The 13,359-nt window shown below is 37.2% G+C and overlaps 1 protein-coding gene across 3 annotated transcripts in view; it reads right to left on the bottom strand.

Moving 5' to 3' along the window:
* LOC137011464 (uncharacterized) overlaps positions 1-13,359 on the bottom strand; it is a 139,340-nt gene that overhangs the window by 89,340 nt on the left and 36,641 nt on the right. Inside the window, exon 4 of one of the 3 annotated variants that reach the window (XR_010893475.1) lies at positions 13,063-13,135. The exons of the other annotated variants lie outside the window; for them this stretch is intronic. The gene's annotated coding sequence lies outside the window, so the exon portion shown is untranslated. The remainder of the gene's footprint in view (positions 1-13,062; positions 13,136-13,359) is intronic. 3 annotated transcript variants of the gene reach the window in all.

The following is a 13,359-nucleotide window of genomic DNA, read 5'->3' as shown; positions in this document are numbered from 1 at the left end:
ACATTGGAAGACTTTCATGGACACCAAACTTTCTTTTCTTTCTGATGTTTCTCTGTTCAATCTCTCTCTCTATCTCCCTCTCTCACTTTTTTCTGCTCTGATATTAACATTTTGCTTGTGGCAAGTGGAGCTAATGTGGATTGGTATTTTCATTATAAGTCACCCCAAAGCCATGCTCAGCTGTATCTGTGGTTTCCAAATTGAGCTGTAAATTTTGAGAGCATCTGACACCCGTGCCCCAGGCTTACATCAGAATACTAACAAGATGACGACGACATTTCCGTCTCCGTAATTCGAGTCGCACCGTATATCAGGTCAAGCCAGAACACTGTCCGCTAGAACACAGCAGAGCGTGGGACAATCCAGACATAACACTCTTTAAGTATCCCGGCCACACCGGAGAGAATAATGAATGAACCTATTTAGACTGGATTTACTGCCACTTTAAAACCTGATTGCTGCGAATTCAGAATAATTCATAAGACTTTTAGTGCCGTTTATCATGTAGCCTAGGCTGTTTCGATGTGAATGGATGCTTTCTTTGTAGTTTATCAAATAAACTCCTTCTTATATGCCAGTCTAATATGCAATCTCAATGCATATGTATCAGTTCTGCCTTTAATTAAGGGGCATGTTACCACAGTAGCAAAATGTAATCTTCACTTCACCACAATAAAGCCTGGAACCATGTGAGAGGGGGTGAGATGAAGTTGAAATATTTGGTGAGCAACAAGAAGAAAGGAATGTTGCAAAACTCAAACTTCAAATTTACAAATTTCCTGTAGCTCAACTGCAAACACATAGTTTTAGAAATGTCAAGTTTCGACTTCCAAGAAACACAAATGAATGTGAATTGCTTTGGATAAAAACATCTGCCAAACATATAATATCCAACATTATTAGAGTAGACTAAGATTTTTTTTTTTTTTTTTTTTTTTAAATAATAATATTCAACAAAGTTAAAAAGAATCTATTTCAAATAAATGCTGCACTAAAAGTAAAATAATAAGAAGAATGTTTCTTGAGCACCAAATCAGCATATTAAAATGTCATGTCTGAAGGATCATGTGATACTGAGGATTGGAGTAATCACTGCTGAAAATTTTACTTTGCCATTACATTAACTTAAATTACAATAAATTAAAACCATTCAAAGCTGATCAAAGCCTGTTTCAGGGCTCTCAAAAACACAGATGGACTGAACAGAAAGCAACATTAATGGGCCCATGGACTACCAGTCTCCACCCAAACACCACAACCGTCGCCTACCAATTACAGTACATGGTCTACATTTCGACAAGCACAGCGTTTATTTGCAGAGTCCCACACAGCTGTGACCATGAAGGACATTAAACTCCTGTTTTTATAACTGAACTAATTTTGTGGTTTGTGCTATTTTGCATTTTTAGAAGACATTGGTTTGTTCAAAACACACAAAGGACAAGTACCAAAACACAAAAAAGTGCACAGGCCATCAACTGAATTTCTTATTGTAATGATAATGTGAGAACATAATGTTGGTCAGATGAAAGATGGATATGTCTGTCTGTATAGATGTTTTTTTTTTTTGACCAGTAAATAAGACTCTTTCTGAAAGCCTGCTCAGTTTATCATTATTATTATTAGAGCTATACTTGAATCTGTGTTGTGTGTGTAATAACCTCAGTGTATGAGGACTGAGAATGTCATAATGCATCTGCACCAACAACACTGCAGTGACAGACACTGGCTCGACACACAGATTCACACAACTTGTATGAAAATACACACACACACAAAGACACACACAAACACATCCACCCTTCAGGTCCATGCCTCTGATCTGTCAGGTGTGGTTATAAAGGGCACAAGGGCATAGACTCCTGCTGAGAGAGAATTAAGAAGAGATGGATTAAACTTGAACTTGTGTTTTTTGTTTGTTTGTTTGTTTGATTGTTTGTATATATATATATTATTCATTACTATATATTAATGAATATACATACATACTGTACCGTACGTTTTTGTAATTTTCTGTAAGTCATGAACATTTCTGCCATATCTCAAATTATGTTGTTAGACAGTGATCTTTGGTAAAAAAAAAAAAAAAACAAACAAAAAAAAAAAACACACAAACGATTACTAAACCAAATTAAAATGTATTTCAAAATTCATTTGACATTACTACGAAGCACAGTTTTTAAGTGTGTTAAACATGAAAGTTTACTCTCTTTAAATATATACACAGCCTTTTATTTCATTAATATTGTTTTATCGGCAGGTACAGTTTTTTGGTAAGATTTTTCAATAAAATCTCGTTTGTTAACATATTATATTAAAGGTGCCCTAGAATTAAAAATTGAATTAATATTGGCATAGTTAAATAACAAGAGCCAAGCATAGCCTCAAACTCATTCAATATCAAATGTAAACACCCAAATAAATACAATACTCACATAATCCGAAGCATGCATTCAGTATGCATGACGAACACTTTGTAAAGATCCATTTTGAGGATTATATTAGCTGTGTGAACTTTCTTTATGCTGTGATAGAGTCGAGAGCTCGGGAGGGGGCGGAGAGCGCGCGATTTAAAGGGGCCGCAACCTGAAATCGGCTCGTTTCTAATTATGCCCCAAAATAAGCAGTTAAAAAAAAATTATTTAAAAAAATCTATGGGGTATTTTGAGCTGAAACTTCAAAGACACATTCAGGGGACACCTTAGACTTATATTACATCTTTTTAAAAAAAGTTCTAGGGCATCTTTAACTAGCATGAACTAACAGCGAAAAATATATTTTTACAGCATTTGTGTTATTTCACAATGCAGTAACTAATGCTAATAATAAATACAATTTAAAAATATATATATATTTTAAATGTTGTAATTAACATTATTAAATGCTGTATAAGTATTGCACATTCTTAGTTCATATTATCAAATAAAGTTAACTAATGTTAACAAATGAAAACTTATTGTGAATTGTTACTGTTTTTTTTAAAAATAATACTTTTAAGTATTTTAAATACTTTCAACATACCGTATGAAGTACACTACAAGTTCACATTTAATATGATTAAACACTTATTTTTCACAGAGGATGCATGAATATAGTAATAATTTAGTACCATCATATTACCGTAGTATTAACAAATCAGTATTACGTGGTACTGTATCTTTGTGAGGGATGTGTAATTTTTTTTTGGTTTTTTTTTTTTATTGCTATTGGGATTAATGACATGATACAGTACAAGATATCATTTTGTCAATTGAGAAGTAAATGTTACATTTTAAATAATTTCAGTACTATCTGAACAAACTCAAATGTTGACAGAAGCATTCTGTGAGTTCTACCATCTGCTATAGTGCAGGCTTCTAGACAGATCAAGAGGTCACCACCAGCATTTAGTAAGAGTGCTTAGCTTGTAAAGGCCTCATCTTCCTCTCACCATCATGCCTTTCATCCGCAGTTGTCAAAACATGCAGTGCAATAATGGCCGCAATGAACTCAGGGCTTTTCGATGAACTGCTTTTCAGTAAACATTAGCAGCAGCTCAGAGTGCAGAACATGCCTGAACTGTCTTTTAAAACTGAGAGAAGGCCCCACTGAACACCTGTGTGTGTTCGTGAGTGTGTGTTTTCATTTGTCTACATGACTGAGAGGTGGAAGGTGATGACATGGTGGAATGGACCGGAGGGCAACACACACACACACACACACACACACACACACACACACACACACACACACACACACACACACACACACACACACACACACACACACACACACACACACACACACACAGACAAACTCATATGGCCACTAGAAATTCCAGTCACAGTCATGTTACAAAATCACTCTGAGGTCGCAGAAACAAAGAAGAGCCCTCAGGGTGTGTGCGTGTGTGTGTGTTTGTGTGTGTGTGTTTAATGGTTCTCTCAACCAAACCCACCAAAATCCTGCCTGCAATTAAAAAGTGCACCGCTCTGGCACCACAGCTAATTTTCCCTCGGTTTCTACAGCTACAAACCAGTAGGGCAATTGTTATTAGTTCTCCATCGGTTTCAATTTGAATGCCTGAGAGCCAATTAAGTCTGCGGCTGATTGAATCCGCCCCAGGACCTTCCCATGCAGGAACCCAAATGAGTTCAGCCTGAGGTGGGGAGGAGTGGAGAGATGGAGGAAGAGGGGCACAGAGGTTAAATAAGAGGAGTTAAACTAGCAAATCCCAAACACACTGCAGTCAGGAACAATGGTGGGCTGCAGTACTGATGAAAAGTAAATCAACTATCCCAACTTATTCATTCAGTCCAGTAGCTTCGTTAGGCTCAAATTCCACCAGCAACCTCACGACCTTCTCCAGTCAGACCGCATCATACTGATGGAAGGTCTTAGCGATACAAATTGCATCAGACTGCTTAATTAGCCAGTGCAATGGACTTAAATGGAAAGAAATTACATTCTTTTGCTTTCTTCTTGCACTTTAGATCTCTTTTGATTTCGCAACTATCCAAAACCTCATCCAATATGGCTGGATTCAAAAACAATCGCTCAGTTTCATTGCCTTATTTGTTTTCAAAGGTAAGCATCTCAATCATACCACCTGATTTTTTGCTAAATTCAATGGCAGCATCACATATATGCTTACAGTGAAGACAATTCCATAATGCACTGCAACTAGGGGTATAACGGTACATGTATTCGTCCCGAACCGTCACGGTACATTTATGCTGCGTTCACACCGAAAATGTTCAAAATGTTCAAGCGTCCAACTAGACGCGTCTGGCGCGAATTTGATGCGCCAGACGCGTCTAGTTGGACGCTTGAACATTTTGAAGTCAGACGCTTCAGACGCGCGTAAAATTCGCTCAATTCGCGCGTCTAAACAAAGTGTGTTCAGACGCGAATTCACGTCATGGGAGGGGCTTTCATCTCTTTCTGCACAGATCCTCTGAATAAACACATAATCTCGTCAGTTGTAAACCTGTAGCGGCAATTTAACTCAGTTATGCCGGCCGACTTTTGCTAGCTAGAAGGTGGGCTAGTATCAACGGCTAAAATCATGCAAAAAGTTTTACAATTAACCAGATTGTCCGATTTCTTCGCGATTTCTATTCCAGGCAAGGTCCTTTTTATTCCTGTCTTGATAAAAATATAATGACACATCATAGAGCTCAGGGTGGCCACACACAGCGACATCTTTGTTCTGGTCTCCACCACTGATCACATCATAAACACGTTACTACCAAAGCAGAGTCCCTGATTGGTTAACGCGCCCCGAATTTACGCCAAAGTTCAGATTTTTCAACTCGGGCGTTTGGGCGTCAGACGCTCAATTCGCACGTCAGCCGCGTGAACGCTCGATTTGCACCGCGCTAGATGCTTGATTCGCGCCGCAGGACACCTAGACGCGCGTTTACATTGACTTAAAATGTAAATCAGACGCCTCAGACGCCCCAGACGCGTTCGATGTGAATGCAGCATTAGTCACAGCTGATCCACACCAAACCAGAAGGGGGCGCACACAGTAATGCAACACTGTTTGCTAAATGCTACAACAGGAAAAAGAGCAGAAGAAGAGACGATCTATGCACCATACCAAGTATGCAATGTTTGGACTTGTGTCCTTGGTAGATTGGACTTGCCAAGTTTGACTTGCCAAGTTTGAGAACAAACTCCCGAGGACGGGAGGGTACAGCAGCATTCTTGATAATGTCACTCACCTCGCCTTGGCTACTCCGGTTAATTGTATGTATATTTACAATTAAACCAAATATGTACACCACCCTGCCTCTTTTCGTTTTCCTGTTCGACCTCATTCACTTTAAGCCACGTGCAACTTCCTCGACAACAGGTTCAAATTAAAAGCACAAGTTTGTTGTCTTGTCTTTATTCAATGCAGAAGATATTGATTACAACACCATCGGACCGAACCATCAAGAATTTCTCCTGAGCCTGCAGATCCGGATGCTCCTCAACAGCTCAGGCATTTGCAAGTGTCGTACATCTAAACACTAAACGGAGATTTAGTATTAAGTTTGAACCTCTTTGTTAACAAAGGTGCTTTATAGTGAGAAACTGATGGTTCTTCCAGCTCGTTAAATGACTCTTTTTCATAGCTCCATTCCCGTTATGCGACAATGCAAAATTTCATTCATTGCCAAAAATTATTGATAAAAACAATATATACAATACATACAAATATCTATTTTTCTTAAAAAAAAAAAAGTTTTTTTTTTTTTCTGAAATTAACACTTAGCCTATATGCAGCGAAGATGCATGAACTTTATCAAAAGTCACAGTAAAGTAATAAGTAAAGTAATAAGACTGAAAACATTTAGCTATGTCATTACAGGATTAAATGACATTTTAAAGTATATTTAAATATAAAACAGTTATTTTATAATAAATATAATATTTACAAAATTATAGTTTTTTAATATTATTACTATTATTATTATTTGATCAAATAAATGCAGTCTGGCATAGCATTTTGCAGACAGTAGTAGAAAGAAGTCCTAAGTTCAGCACATGAAATCCTCTCATAAGTAATCATATTGGTCTACAAAGAGCAGCAAACGAAGAGAAGTATGCATGTATTGGACAGAATCATTGTACAAACATCACATACTGCTTTTAGCTAAATAACGAGGCAAGCAGCTACTGGTCTCATCCACATCACAGGATAAGCTCCTTTTCATCTAAACTCAAGTAATGATTAGCATTTTTTCCCCTAAAAGTGGAGAGACGAGAGAAAAGCGTGCTCACTTTTAAGGAGACACTTGAGAGACAGAGGGAGGGAAAAGTTTTAAAGGGTGTCAGTGGATAAGAACTAGAGGAATTAACCCTAAAGAGAGTTTTAGAGGAAGACCAGGAGATTTATGCCTTGAGTGGAAGAGGATGAGTCTAGGTGTCAACCTTTTATTCAAAGACAGCTGCCAAGATGATGAAGACAGTCCTGAGGAACGTCAAAAGCATGAGTATCGAGCTGACAGTGAATATTAAAGTTGCTAAAGCGATAATCAAACAGCTGAGACTTGATAAGTGACTGTCTTTTAATACATAAAATAATACAAGAACACTAGAAAATGCTTTCTTAATTAGTATATATCAGTAATCAATCAATCAAACAAACCTAAACATCATTAAAACTAGAAAAAAATGGTTGCTTGTAAAATTAAAAATTACCCTAAAGCCATCCTAGGTGTATATGACTTTCTTCTTTCTGATGAACACAATCATAGTTTTAGTAATAAATATCCTGACATGTCCAAGCTTTATAATGGCAGTGAATGGGGCCAACGAGTTTGAAGCTCAAGAAAGTGCATCCATTCATCATAAACATAATCCACACGGCTCCGAGGGGGTAATCAAAGGTGCCCTAGAATCAGAATTTGAATTTTCCTCGGCATAGTTGAATAACAAGAGTTCAGTACATGGAAAAGACATACAGGGAGTTTCAAACTCCATTGTTTCCTCCTTCTTATGTAAATCTCATTTGTTTAAAAGACTTCCGGAAAACACTCGGATCTCAACATAACACAGACTGTTACGTAACAGTCGGGATCATTAATATGTATGACCCCAATATTTGCATAATGCCAGCCCATTCGACACATTCGACAAGGAAAGGCAGTATTAACGGCTGGATCTGTGCACAGACAAGGTAAGCAAGCAAGAACAACAGCGAAAAATCTGAAAAATCCGAAAAAAAATCTGAAAAAAAATCAGTGCATAGTTAATGATGCCCCAAAATAGGCAGTTAAAAAAAAATAATTAAAAAAAATCTATGGGGTATTTTGAGCTGAAACTTCACAGACACATTCAGGGGACACCTAGGACTTATATTACATCTTGTAAAAAAACAATCTAGGGCACCTTTAAAGGCCTTCTAAAGCAAAGCGCTATCCATATTTAACAAGTTCTAAAGTAAAATAACTAGCTTCCACCAGACTACCTTCCGTATTCAACTTACAAAGAAACTCTTACACTACGTTCTACGCCTTCTGTATTCAACTTACGAAAAAAGCGTTAATGACGCAACATCAGTTCCTTAAGTTATATATGGAAGGCAGTCAGGAGGAAGTTAGATATTTTATTTTATAACTTGTTAAATATGGATATTATTCTTACAAAAGCGCATTGCTTAGCTTCAGAATGCCTTTATTTACCCCCGAGCCGTGTGGAGTACGTTTATGATGAATGGATGCACTTTCTTGAGCTTCAAACTCGGTGGCCCCATTCAAGCTTGGATATTTATTAAAGGGGTGGTTAAATGCGATTTCACTTTTTTTTTACTTTAGTTAGTGTTTAATGTTGCTGCTTGAACATAAAGAGTATCTGCAAAGTTACAGCGCTGAAGGTCCAATGCAAACGGAGATATTGTCTTTTAAAGTTTAATGCCTACAAACACGACCGGTTTTGGAATACAACGGGTTGGTGACATCATAAACCAAAGTGGGCGAGGCCATGTGGTGCAGCATGTGGAAGCGGAAGAGTTGCGTACACCAGACGCGAGCAACGCGTCAAAAGATAATAAAACCCATTTTATCTGTGATATTTTCTATGCTGGATGCGGTGCTGAAGACAGATTCCAGAATCTACACAAGTTCAATGCTGGATGGCTATTACTGAATGCACAAAGGCTAACTGAAAGATGAAGCAGTTCCCACTTTAAAAGCAGAAGCTGCTGTTTATTGGCTTCAAACTGTAAGTACATTTTATTGTTTGTACATGTCTTTTAAACCAATAGTTCTGTTGCTATTTTTGGTTGCATCAAGGACATATACACAGAGCAACTCGTTTTTGCTTTGCTAGCCAGTTAGCTAAATTCTACAAACACAAACAAACTTCTATGTTCATAGAAAAACAGTTGTTTATGCTATAAATTAAACGCTGCTTTACAAAATTGTGACTACTCAGTCATGTATTCGGCTACAGTAAAGCTTTAATCAGGATAAAACTGTATATTGAAAGCTAACAAGCAGCAGTGACAACATATCTAAACACTATCTAGACACAAATACAAAATGAAATACCTTTCATAAACGTCCTTTAAAAGCCGCGATTGCGATTGACCCTCTTTCATCTGGGTCTAATTCGGGCTCAATTTGATACAGCAATATAGACGCCATTATTTACATTTTGACTGAAGCAACGGATGGTAAGGGGCGTGTCGTTTCCGGACGCTTCAGCGAATCATGATACACTGGGCCAGCTACCAACCTGCTAACCAATCTGAGCACATTGCGTATTTCGGATGGAGTGGCTTCATAGAAGCAGGAAGTCAAACGAGCCGTTCATATGACAGTGGAAACAGAGGTGTAGAATAAAGGTAAAATATATGAAAAATACAGCGTTTTCAAAAAAACGAAGCATTAAGACATGTTAAACTGTGCCCCAAGAACATAATCAAGCCTAGAAAAAAAAACACTTAACCCCCCCTTTTAATATAACTCCGATTATGTTCATCAGAAAGAAGAAAGTCATATACACCTAGGATGGCTTGTTGGTGAGTAAATCTTGGGGTAATTTTCATTGTAAAGTGAACTAATCCTTCAATACTTTTGAATTTATCCAATTTTAAGACTTTTTACATATTTTTACTGCAAAACATGACAACTAATTCTACATTTTTTGTTTCTTGTTTGTTGCTGTAAATACATGCAGGCAAACTTACAGAAGATATAAAAACCAACCACTGCTGTTTGTCTAGGAACCCAAGAATTAAAATGTTTTCCCCAGTCTCCATTGGCCAAAGTGCAAGGCAATGACAGCTAAGGAGAAGCGTTTCCCCTCCTCCTCAAGTGGACTCCAATCAATGGGAGCAGAGACCGCTTCAGTAGTCCCTGCCCTCGTTTCTCTTATAATTATACCCCTCTGGATTCACTGAGTACCAGCTAGCCCAGTGCTATTTGCGGTAATTAGTCCAGAATGTAAGCTGTCAACATGCAAACCAACCCAAGCCCACCACTCTTCCTCCTGCCAACTCCATCCTTCCTTCAACACCACAACACTCACCTTACCTTAGATGCTGGAGAACATTAACTTTCTTTCCTCCTTCTTTCTCTCTCTTTCTCGCTCTCTCTCTCTGTCTCTCCTTCGGCTACTCATGTCAAATCTAGGTCTCTCCAAACAAAATCTTAATAATTAACTGGCAAAATTTAACATGATTGCTTGTGACACACCTACTCTGGTAATTATTGCTTTGAGGCCATTTGCTAATGAAATTAATGCATTCGTTGCCCTAACAAATTAGCATAACTCATGCAAATGGCCCACATTTTAGACCCACTTGCTAAGATGGAAAAAGACAAGAGGGAAAAAAATTTAAGAAAAAGCAGTGTCAACAAAATGCAGTGAAATTAAATTGCACATGCATGGAATGAAGAAATTACATTAGCAGAATTGCAAGCGGTTATTTTTTCTGTAGCCATAATGGCTAAAAGCGCTTCATTTTAAACACCGGTGAGCACAGTAATGCAATGCTTTAAGATAGCGGCTTATGAGCGTATGATTATCATTATCATCATTACAGTCATTGCTGATCTACATGCGCATCTTACCGAGAGCAAATATTAAATGACCGCCATAATACAGACATTAAAAGGTTATTAGACTGATGCATTAAGTGATCTGAGACCAGGCGCCGCTGAAACTCCATCAGTGAGTGAGAAGGAAGCTGTCTCCTCTGCACAGACACTGTCTCACTGTCTGTCAGAGAGCTACTGTATGTCAGCCCACCATGATTTTTAACACACTGCCTGGCGTTATTAATATTTTATGACATTACCACAAACTGGACACAAAATGAGGAATGTATTTTTGTGTGTATTTTTTTGTGTGTGTGTGTTTGGGTTTGTGGGTCAGGTTTTTTTTCCTGCATTGTACCAAACTGATGTTCCCAAAAGTATAGTACAACAATGAAATATAATTTGGGGTCCAACCTGTCCTAATGTGGAAAAAAGTCGAGTCATCTTGATTTATATAGCGCTTTTTTATACAGTACAGATTGTTTCAAAGCAGCTTTACAGTGATAACAGGAAAACTATGCATTTCGGCTGTTAGTTCAGTGTTGATTCAGTTCCGTTGTAAAGATCATCAGTTATTAAATTAGTTCATTTCATCTATAAAGCAGTTTTGCAAAAAAAAAAAAAAATGATGTCATTGTACAGCTCTGTTCAGTTCCTATACAAGAGCGTCGGCACAGTCAAATCAATAATGTTGTTGAATATTGAAGGGTTAGTTCACCCAAAAAGGACATTTCTGTCATTTATTACACACCCACATGTCGTTCCACTTCCGTAAGACCTTTGTTCATCTTCAGAACACAAATTGAGATATTTTTTGATGAAATCAGAGAAGGGTTTTTTTTATTTATTTTTTTTTTTATCCCCCATAGAAAGCAACGTAATTACCACATTCAAAGACCAGAAAAGTAGTAAAGACATTGTTAAAATAGTCAACGTGACTACAGTCGTTCAACTTTAATGATATGAAGTGATGAGAATACTTTTTGTGAGCAAAACCAAAAGAAAAATAATGGCTTTATTCAACAATTTTGTCTCTCCCCAGTCAGTTTCCTATGTTGTTTACGTTCTATAGACTGTGCAGGCTTCTGTGTACTACGTCAGAACACCAACTCAGTATTGGCCATCCCCTTATTATAATAAACATATCTTTATACCCATTATCATGTTGTTCTAAACTCATATCACTTTCTTTCTTTCAGTGGAACACAAAAGAAAGTCAATGGAACCCAACATTTTTAAGCTTCAAAATGTGACACTGGACCACAAAACCAGTCATAATGGTCCATTTTTTGAACTTGAGATTTATGCATCATCTGAATAAATAAGCTGAATAAATAAGCTCTCCATTTATGTATGGCTTGTTAGGACAGGATGATATTTGGCTGAGATACAAAAAAATAAAAAAAATAAAAGAATCTGAGGGTGCAAAAAAAAATCTACATATTGAGAAAATCGCCTTTAAAGTTGTCTAAATGAAGTCCTTAGCGATGTATATTTCTTAATTTTTTTTTTTTTTTTTAATATATCTGCAATAGTAAAATTTACAAAATATCTTTATGGAACCTGATATTTACTTAATATCCTAATGATTTTTGGCATAAAAGAAAAATCTATAATTTTGACCCATACAATGTGTTGTTGGCTACCACTACAAATATAGCCATTTGACTTATGACTGGTTTTGTGGTCCAGGGTCAAAAATAGACATAAAAGGTAGCATGAAATTAATCCATATGATAAAATCAAATATTTATCAGTTCACACATACACAAGACTACCTTCATTATCATGACATTTGGTTATATGACACGCAAGAACAAATGAAGTTTGACATTTTATGTAATATCTGATGTAGTCTTTTGATTTGATTTTAAAGCAAATCTAGGATTCAATTTTGATCTGTTTATTAGAATCATATGGATTAATTCCATGCAACTTTTATATCTTTTTCGGAGCTTAAAAGTTTTAGATCACTTTGACTTTTTTTTAAGATGGAGAAAAACAGCATTCTTCAAAACATTCTTTTGTGTTCCACATAAGAACAAACATCAAATGAGTTTGGGACAACATGAGGAAGAATAAATGATGACAGAATTTTTATTTTGGGCTGAACCATTCCTTTAGTGAATATCTAAAAATGCAGAAGGATTTCTGTGAGGTGCACAAAATTTAATTCAAAGGAAAATCTCAGCTATAGAACGTTTTGAATGAGTTCATGTATACAGTTTTAACACACCATAAAACAACAGCAACTGTGTACACGAGTACACAGAGCGACATATTCATAAGAGCGTGTTGGTAAGGTGTGTTGTTGCATGGCAGGTGAGGAATCATAGGGATAAGTTGCAGTTTAACAGGATTTTAAACGGGCTGGCATGGATTGGCGGGCTGGAGCTGTGCTCACTCAAGAGAGACAGAAGCGCTGCTACACTTCCCTCTAAATTGTTTTGCTCAGCGTCCTCAGCTTCCCTCGGTTGCCCCGAGGCTCACTGTGGTAACAAAAGCTGAAAATGACTCCCATTTAAACGGTATTGGGTTGCATTACCATGGTCAGGTGGGAGAGTCTGGAAGCCATTATGGAGGTTTGCAGAGGCCACTTGGTGCTGCAAGGCGCAAAACTAGACAAAAATAAGAAAAGACCAGGGAGAGAACTTGAGTCTATATGATCACTTAGGCTACATGTACTGGCCAGGAATCTACATTTACATCTGTTCTGGGAAATGGGATAAAATATTTGGATGGATCATGTTGTCCTATTGGGTCTGATATAAAAAGCACCAAAAAGTAACCTTTTAAAGCACTCATCCTTTAATGCTCCAGAATTACAAACCGATAAAGAGGT

The sequence above is a fragment of the Chanodichthys erythropterus genome, chromosome 21, assembly GCF_024489055.1.
Source record: "Chanodichthys erythropterus isolate Z2021 chromosome 21, ASM2448905v1, whole genome shotgun sequence".
NCBI classification, from domain to species: domain Eukaryota; kingdom Metazoa; phylum Chordata; class Actinopteri; order Cypriniformes; family Xenocyprididae; genus Chanodichthys; species Chanodichthys erythropterus.
Note: the sequence above shows the minus strand (reverse complement) of the source record. Positions and strands in the feature narration are given on the sequence as shown.